This window comes from Rattus norvegicus, chromosome 11, assembly GCF_036323735.1.
Source record: "Rattus norvegicus strain BN/NHsdMcwi chromosome 11, GRCr8, whole genome shotgun sequence".
In the NCBI taxonomy this organism is placed as follows: Eukaryota; Metazoa; Chordata; class Mammalia; order Rodentia; family Muridae; genus Rattus; species Rattus norvegicus.
In genome coordinates, this window is record NC_086029.1 from 39,064,243 (window position 1) to 39,072,599 (window position 8,357).

At 38.4% G+C, this 8,357-nt stretch overlaps 1 pseudogene; it reads right to left on the bottom strand.

The window, feature by feature from the left end:
* Positions 1 to 6,698: 6,698 nt before the first annotated feature.
* On the bottom strand, positions 6,699 to 6,780 carry LOC120095790 (U2 spliceosomal RNA; annotated as a pseudogene).
* Between the last annotated feature and the right edge of the window lie 1,577 nt (positions 6,781 to 8,357).

Consider the following 8,357-nt stretch of genomic DNA (forward strand, 5'->3'; position numbering starts at 1 on the left):
CTAAGTGTATTTGCTCATACTAGATGAATAAGGCCTAGGTTCCCATATGAGCCTGACCTAGGAAATCGGTGTGTATACATACATGAATACTATCCTACCCGCACTTACTGTCCTGTCAACATCTGCGTATCCAAAGCTCACGGCTCATACTTATTACTCACATGGCCGTAAAGCACCACAACCCACATTCTCCCTGTTCCCTTTCTGTATCACATCCTTACTTCTATGCAAGTAATAACTGTGGATTCTTCTCCTATTCATGGCTCCATGCCATTTGCTGGCATTGCTGTATCATTTCTGCTTTCTGTAGCTCCTGATACTGACAGAATGTTACTCTGTATTCCCAGTTCCTTTCACCAGCTTCTGCCCTTGGTGCTAACTCCCTCTGTCAGTTGCCCAGCTTCTGACACACTAGATCTCTCTTACTCAGGGTTAACTAGTTGGTTTACTGTTCATTTATTCTTATAAGAAGGGAGTCATGAAACAATGGAGGGTGGAAGTAAATGAAGGAGAAACAAAGAAAAAGAGAAATGGAAACAGAAAACTAAGTGACAAGGACAGAAGTTACTCATGTATTGAGGTAATCCGTCCAGAACTCAAAAGCAGGAATGATTGACCGCACACTTCACTGTCTCATATAGAATGTTATATCCATATGAAGCTTATGTGTGTGTGTGTGTGTGTGTGTGTGTGTGTGTGTGTGTGTGTGTGTGCGTGTGTGTGTGTATCTTCTCTATCTGCAACACCAACACTGAAACATAGGTCCAATCTAAATTATATGAGAATTTTTTTTATCAGCCTGTATAGTAGATTGCTGTATGTTTTAGTAGTAAGAAAAGTTCTATCTAAATGTATGACAATACTAAAATGCAGGTTATTTGAATGATGCATATTACCTCTAGTTATTTTGCTACTAACTAATGAATTTGAAGGCTCGGAATGATAGTATAATAAAAGAAGTTGCCAGCAGTTATGGAAATTTGTGCCTAACCTCAACTTACATATTTACATGTCAATCATACAACAGTTTCTATAGCAACACAGCTTTGTCGTCTGAGGTCCCTGTTGTTTTCAGGGCTAGCTTGTGAACACGGGGCCTCCAGTGTGATAGTTTAGTTGGTGTATGTAAATGTAATTCATCATCCTGATTGGAAAGAAAATCTTTTTACCTACAACCTCTTGATAATGTTGTACCACCCTTATTTTTGTTGTATTCCACTGAAAATTATATAATCTCAAGTATATTTCCAAAATAAATATTCAATGCTGCTATGGCATTTAGCAACCAAAATCTTGATTAGAAAGTGAACAGTATCAATAGACTATTCTGAGGTTGAATACAAACATTTCAAAGAGCTCTTCTAATATTATTAAGTAGCAGATTTCAAATTTTGGATATTTACCAATTATAATTTCTGAAATTTTAATAAGTTTTTAATCTAAAATTTCTTAAACTGAAGTAAACTTTGGAAGCATCATTAAGAGATTAAATTTGAAGGAAATCATTAAATTATCTCTAAAATAAGACACATGAAAATTTAGATGCCACTTTCCAGTAATATATTCAATATGAAAACACCATTTCTCTGGGTGGCTGATGTCTTTAATAATCACAATTGTTCTTCTTGCCTCTCTTTTTAAATACTCTGAGAACACTTGTCCTGTTCACTGTTCTGGCACATCCTATACTCTGCTTAAGTTTTAAGTTTGGCTGATTGTATTACGCAGGATTCTTAACATGCCCTAATTTCTTGTAAAGTAAGAATAAAAATGACATTTCATATACAATTTTAAGATCAATTAGCAAAAAACACTATCATATGTATAAAAAGTGTGTGTGTGCCTGTGTGTGTGTATGTGTGTGTATGTGTGTGTATGTGTGTGAATGTTTACACGCATACACTCATATATCTTCTAAGCTTGGTATAGTTAATACATGTATACACTGTTTTTTTTTAAGTATGTACAAAACACACCTGTGTCTTTATACTTTTTCAGAAAAGCTTTGTTTGAACTAAGTGATATATATATATATATATATATATATATATATATATATATATATATATATATATATATTCTCAAGTTACTTTTAGTTGTTTTTCAGTCCCCTCAGCATAAACATGAAGACTGAATATCGTGGAAATTTGACGGATAGCTGTTGTACATTTCTTGCCAGTTTTTTTTCTTTTCTTTTTCTTTTCATTTTTTTTTTTTTTGCAGTTTGTCTCCTTTCTTTCCCCATCTTTATTAAATTGGGTATTTCTTATATATATTTCAAATGTTATTCCCTTTCCCGGTTTCCGGGCAAACATCCCCCTAATCCCTCCCCCTCCCCTTCTTTATGGGTGTTCCCCTCCCAACCCTCCCCCCATTGCCGCCCTCCCCCCAACAGTCTAGTTCACTGGGGGTTCAGTCTTAGCAGGACCCAGGGCTTCCCCTTCCACTGGTGCTCTTACTAGGATATTCATTGCTACCTATGAGGTCAGAGTCCAGGGTCAGTCCATGTATAGTCTTTGGGTAGTGGCTTAGTCCCTGGAAGCTCTGGTTGGTTGGCATTGGTGTTCATATGGGGTCTCAATCCCTTCAGCTCTATCAGTCCTTTCTCTGATTCCTTCAACGGGGGTTCCATTCTCAGTTCAGTGGTTTGCTGCTGGCATTCACCTCTGTATTTGCTGTATTCTGGCTGTGTCTCTCAGGAGCGATCTACATCCGGTTCCTGTCAGCCTGCACTTCTTTGCTTCATCCATCTTATCTAGTTTGGTGACTGTATATGTATGGGCCACATGTGGGGCAGGCTCTGAATGGGTGTTCCTTCTGCCTCTGTTCTAAACTTTGCCTCCCTATTCCCTCCCAAGGGTATTCTTGTTCCCCTTTGAAAGAAGGAGTGAAGCATCCGCATTTTGGTCATCCTTCTTGAGTTTCATGTGTTCTGTGCATCTAGGGTAATTCAAGCATTTGGGCTAATATCCACTTATCAATGAGTGCATACCATGTATGTCTTTCTGTGATTGGGTTAGCTCACTCAGAATGATATTTTCCAGTTCCCTCCATTCACCTATGAATTTCATGTTTTTGATAGCTGAGTAGCATTCCATCTTGTAGTTTTTAAAACTTGTCACTATGAATAGTCAACCAAATGTCCAAACATCTTTCAGTATTAAATTTGTACTTACTAAATATTTTTTTTGTTTTTGTAAATACCTGTAGTGGGTTGATATGAATCAGCTAAGACATTTTAAATTAATAATAAGTTCTTTGAAAATAAAATATCTTCAACCCATTTTCTCCAGAATAGAGCTTATCCACTGTCTATATCCTTTTTTAAAATTGGATATTTTCTTTATTTACATTTCAAATGTTACCCCTTTTCCATTTTCTCCTCTGAAACTCCTCATCCCATATTCCCAACCCCTGCCTCCATGACGGTGCTCCCCCACCGATTCTCTCCTGCCTCTCAGCCCTTGCATTCTCCTACACTGGGGTATCAAGCCTTCACAGGACCAAGGGTCTCTCCTCCCACTGATGGCTGACAAGGACCAACCTCTGTTACACATGAGATTGGGGCCATGGGTCACTCCATGTGTACTGTTCGGTTGGTGGTTTAGTCCCTGGGATCTCTTAGGTGTCTAGTTGGTTGATATTGTTGTTCTTCCTTTGGGTTGCATTAAAGCACCATTGAAGTAGAATTCACAGAAGGAGAAAGAGATTCTTTCCTTATTTCATCAATAACTATTTTAAATGTGTTCTCTCTCCTAAGGAATTATGTGACATGAATAGCATTTTACTAACTCATGGAAAGACTATTTAAGCTGTCTCCAAAGATATCTTCATCAACTAAAAATACTAGATACCCATTGCTTTGATCTTAGTTAATCTAGCTGGCTGGGAGAACTTGCTGCAAAGTGGACAAGGTGATGAAAGATGTCTTTGCCTTCTGTTGTGGTTGGGAAGAAGCCTAAGTTTAGTAATGACGTTAGGAAAATTGATTGGACAGATTTTTGAGTAATTGTCTTCATAGATCCATTAGGATATAACCAAGAAAAGACATCAACTATTCCTCTACAGGTGATATTTCAATTGATTCCCAAATTACTTCTACTTTTATGGTTTCATCCCTCTTCAATGAATGCAGCAATGTTGTTTCTGGGCATTTCCTGTGGTGTTTGTTGTATCCAGGGTAGAAAGTAAGAGTTCAAGTTCAATTCCATCTGCCACCCATTTAGCAGTGGAGTGTCTCCAAGACACTCACAAAGACCTCTACCAAATATAGTTCGGATACATAATCCACTAAATCTAAAGACTTTTTAAATATGATATGAAAGGACCATTTACCCAAGTATTTTAAAACACTTTTAGAAATTAAAAGAAAAGACCAAAGAGGAGATTTGAATAAACAGACCATAGATATTAGGAAATTTGCTTTTATTTTCAATAATTATACCTCTCTGTGCATTTCAAGCATTTTCAATTCAAATTGAATTTAGATTATGCATAAGTTACTTCATAAAATTGTTGATAGTCATGAGAAGCAGTCTACATTGTGGGTATGAGGACAGATGTTTAGAATGTAGTTAGAAATTATGCTGTTTTAGTAAAGTGATAATTGTAGGTTCTCCTTTAAGATCCATGACTTCATTCACCATGGGTTTGGCTACGTACCCAGTATCATGCAAGATTTCACTATTGTTGCGCAGGCCTTAAGTCTAATTAGAGAACTGTTGGTTGCGTCCAAGTAGAATGTACCACTAGGGCTCTTGTCAGGTTACTGTGACAAACTTGCCATTGTTATGATCCATGGACATCATAGCTTGGTAGTATATTCCCCAAGGCAGTGTATTTCAATTCTTTATCTAATACCAAGTGGTAATCCTGAAAATATAAATAAAAGTAATGTTATATAGACTGAGCTGGTTGTATTTAGGAACATGTATGTATATAACAACAATGAATGTATAAAGAGATTGTGAATATGAAACAGAGCAGAAAGACTTTTGGGAGTGTTTAAAGAGAGGAGACAGAAGGGAAATGGCATAATTACAATATTAAAAGATAAAAGGAATATTTTAAAAGTGCTCATTAACAATAAAGAATTTGATGCAACAAAACTGTTCCTCATCCCATACCTTCTCCCCTGTCTCCAAGAGGCTATCCTCACCCCTTCACTCCCACCCCACCAGACCTCCTCACTCCCTGGGACCTCTGTGGTTGTACTATCGGCTGAATCTCAGGTTCTGCAACTCTCATTCACCAATCTTATATAAGTAACTTATGTAACATTTATAGGTTTTAATTTTGGCTGTCTTTGCCTATATGCTAGGAATAAGAATGTCTGACACTATTACAAATACTATGGTGTGCTTAAAGATAGGAGCTTAGCATGGCTGTCTTCTGAGAGGCTCAGCAATCTGCTGACTGAGACAGATGCAGATCTTTACCCTCAACAATTGGACTGAAGTCAGGGACCCCTGGGGTTGAATTAAGAAGAAGCTGGAAGAAGCTGAGGAGGAGGGTGAACCCATAAGAAGACCAGCAGTTTCAAGTAACCTGGACCCCTGAGACTCTCAGACACTGAGCCACCAACCAGAGAGCATATAGCAGCTGATATGAGGCCCCCCACAATATACAGAAGAAGACTGTCTGGTCTGGTCCCAGTGAGAGAAAATCCACCTAACCAACTTGAGATCCGAGGGAGTGAGGAGTTCTGGTGGGGTGAGCGTGAAGGGGTGGTGACATCCTCTTTGAGATGGGGGAGGAGGTATGGGATGGAGAACAGTGAGAGCACAGACCAGGAGGGGGAATAACCACTAGACTGTTAAAAAGCACTAAAGAACAAAGACAAAAGAATGTCTGAATCTTAGAACTCCTAATGTTTCTCCTTTCTCTTATATGAATCTTAAAGACTTCAAACAAGAAAAAATGGACCTAGAAGATTGCTTCTACCGAGTGAGAGAGGTAAATTGTGTGTGTGTGTGTGTGTGTGTGTGTGTGTGTGTGTGTGTGTGTGTGTGTGTCTGGGTGTCTTTGAGTTTCTCTCTGTGTGTCTGTGTGTGTGTGTGTGTGTGTGTGTGTGTTAATTTAGATATTGATTTCATAAATCAAGTGCTGCAATCAAGTGCAGAGAAAAATGTTTACATTTTCTTATCTTCCCAGACAGCAGTGTGACCCGTTCTCTTTCTGGACATGGCTGGAGCCACCCGAATCTACTGATTAAAGCATGTCCTATTCAGCCAGAGATATACGGTAAATGAATATTATAAGCAAAGCGTTATAGTTCACAGTGAAGCATCTAAAGTGGGTGGAAACAAACTTTCTCAGTCATGTTCTAACAAGCACTGTCTGTTCTGATTCCTACTTAGCTTGTGAAATTTTAAAATGAAAATTAAGACTGTTTACTATTTTAGATTATGGTGCTGATGGAATGATAAGTTGTTTAAGTTATACCAATATAGCATCTGGTGGGTGTTGAAATTGTTTGATGTGAGTGTTCTTAATTTCCTTAATAAACTTCTCTGCCTCCTGGGATAAATTGACTATTATTTATATTGCTGTTGCATGCTCAGAAAGTTTGACATGATTCATCTGGAGAAGATTGTACTTTCTCTCCTATCAAGATAAAAGGAAAGAGATGGAGGAAAATACAAGTTGTAAATTCAAGATAAGATTAATAGAGGTGACTCCATATCTTAAAGAAAAAGAAGGGATCATATATATATATATATATAACATAAATACATGCATTTACTACACTTGATCTTAGCCAAAAGGCCGAGAAGCGATAATACATGCATTTACAAGTACTTTGTAAATGTATGCACTTTCCCAAACAGACCATATTCCCTTAAACCCCATAAAGGAATTTGTCAATGTAATTTATTACAAATGCTATCATTACCTATATTCAATAAAGACCTTGAGCAGATCAACAGTGATAATTTTCTAGTACTTCCCTAAGGCAGATCTGAGGTTCCCAAGACAAGGTATGTGCTTTCTCTTTTTAAATGGAATTGTATTTATATAGCAGTAGAAAACATGAATAGCCTTATAATCAGAGACAGATACTCACCATAGGACCCCACTAATAAAAACCAGAAGGTGACGATTATGGAAAGAAATCTTAATTTACTTAGTTTAATTATAGCAAACTAATGTTTTTCCTTTATTTCTATGGCTGAGTTTAACTTTTGAGTTGTGCCTGCCTGTTGTGAACTCATTATGTGAACACACTGTGGACCTCTGTCCTTTTCCAAGCATCCCTAGATGAAATCAGCCTGGCTCATGTCCTTGTGTTGGCCTGTTCCTCTACTCCCCCAGTCCTGACCTAATCCTGGCGGTACACAAGTTTTTAGCCTGTCAAGGAAAGGACACATTATCCTAGTTTCTCATACTTCTTTGCTTCTTGGCAAGGACAATAACTGAAACTTGCCTGTTGGTACATATTTGGTTCCCCAGAAAAACTGTGGCATTGCCAGCGAAATTCCAGGGTCTTAGTAGGAGTTTAATAGCAACATGAATGCCATATATTCTTGACTCAAAACAACAAAACGTTTAGTGTGTGTGTGTGTGTGTGTGTGTGTGTGTGTGTGTGTGTGTGTGTGTGTGTATTTCCTGGGTCAGATGGGACTATCTATCTACAGAACAATCAGACTTGTTCTAAGGAAAATAGGACCCAGAAGCAAAATGCGTCTGCTATGGTCATGGTGGATGGCAGAAATCCACAAGACTAGAACACATCTTCTCTGACCCACTCACGTTTCCTCCCACGCTTTACTAATAAACAAGTCAAAATCCATTTTAAGGCCTGGGAAGTTTGCTCTGAGTAAACTGTTTACATTACAAACATGAGACCTGAGTTCATGTCTCAGATCCTTCATAAAATATGCTATGTGGTATTACCCACCTGTAATCCTAGTTCTGGAAATGGGAAAGAGACAGATTTCTGGCTCTCTAGGCAAGCAGCCTGACTGTAGAGCAAGTTTCAGGCCAATGAGAGAAAATGTCTCAAAAATACAGTAGTGCCATTCCTGAAAACAGACATCCAAAGCTTACTTTGGACATCTACACACACGTTCACACACAAATGGACAAACATGTAAACACACACACACACATACACACACACACACACACACAGGGGGAGAGAGAGAGGGGAGAGAGAGAGGGGGGGGGGAGAAAGGAGAGAGAGGAAAGAGAGATTGATTCTGTGTGTCAACTTGACACAAGCTGGAGTTATCACAGAGAAAGGAGCCTCCCTTGAGGAAATGCCTCCATATGATCCAGGTGTAAGTCATTTTCTCAATTGGTAAGCAATGATGGGAGGGCCCATTGTGGGTGGATCGATCCTTGGGCTGGTAGTC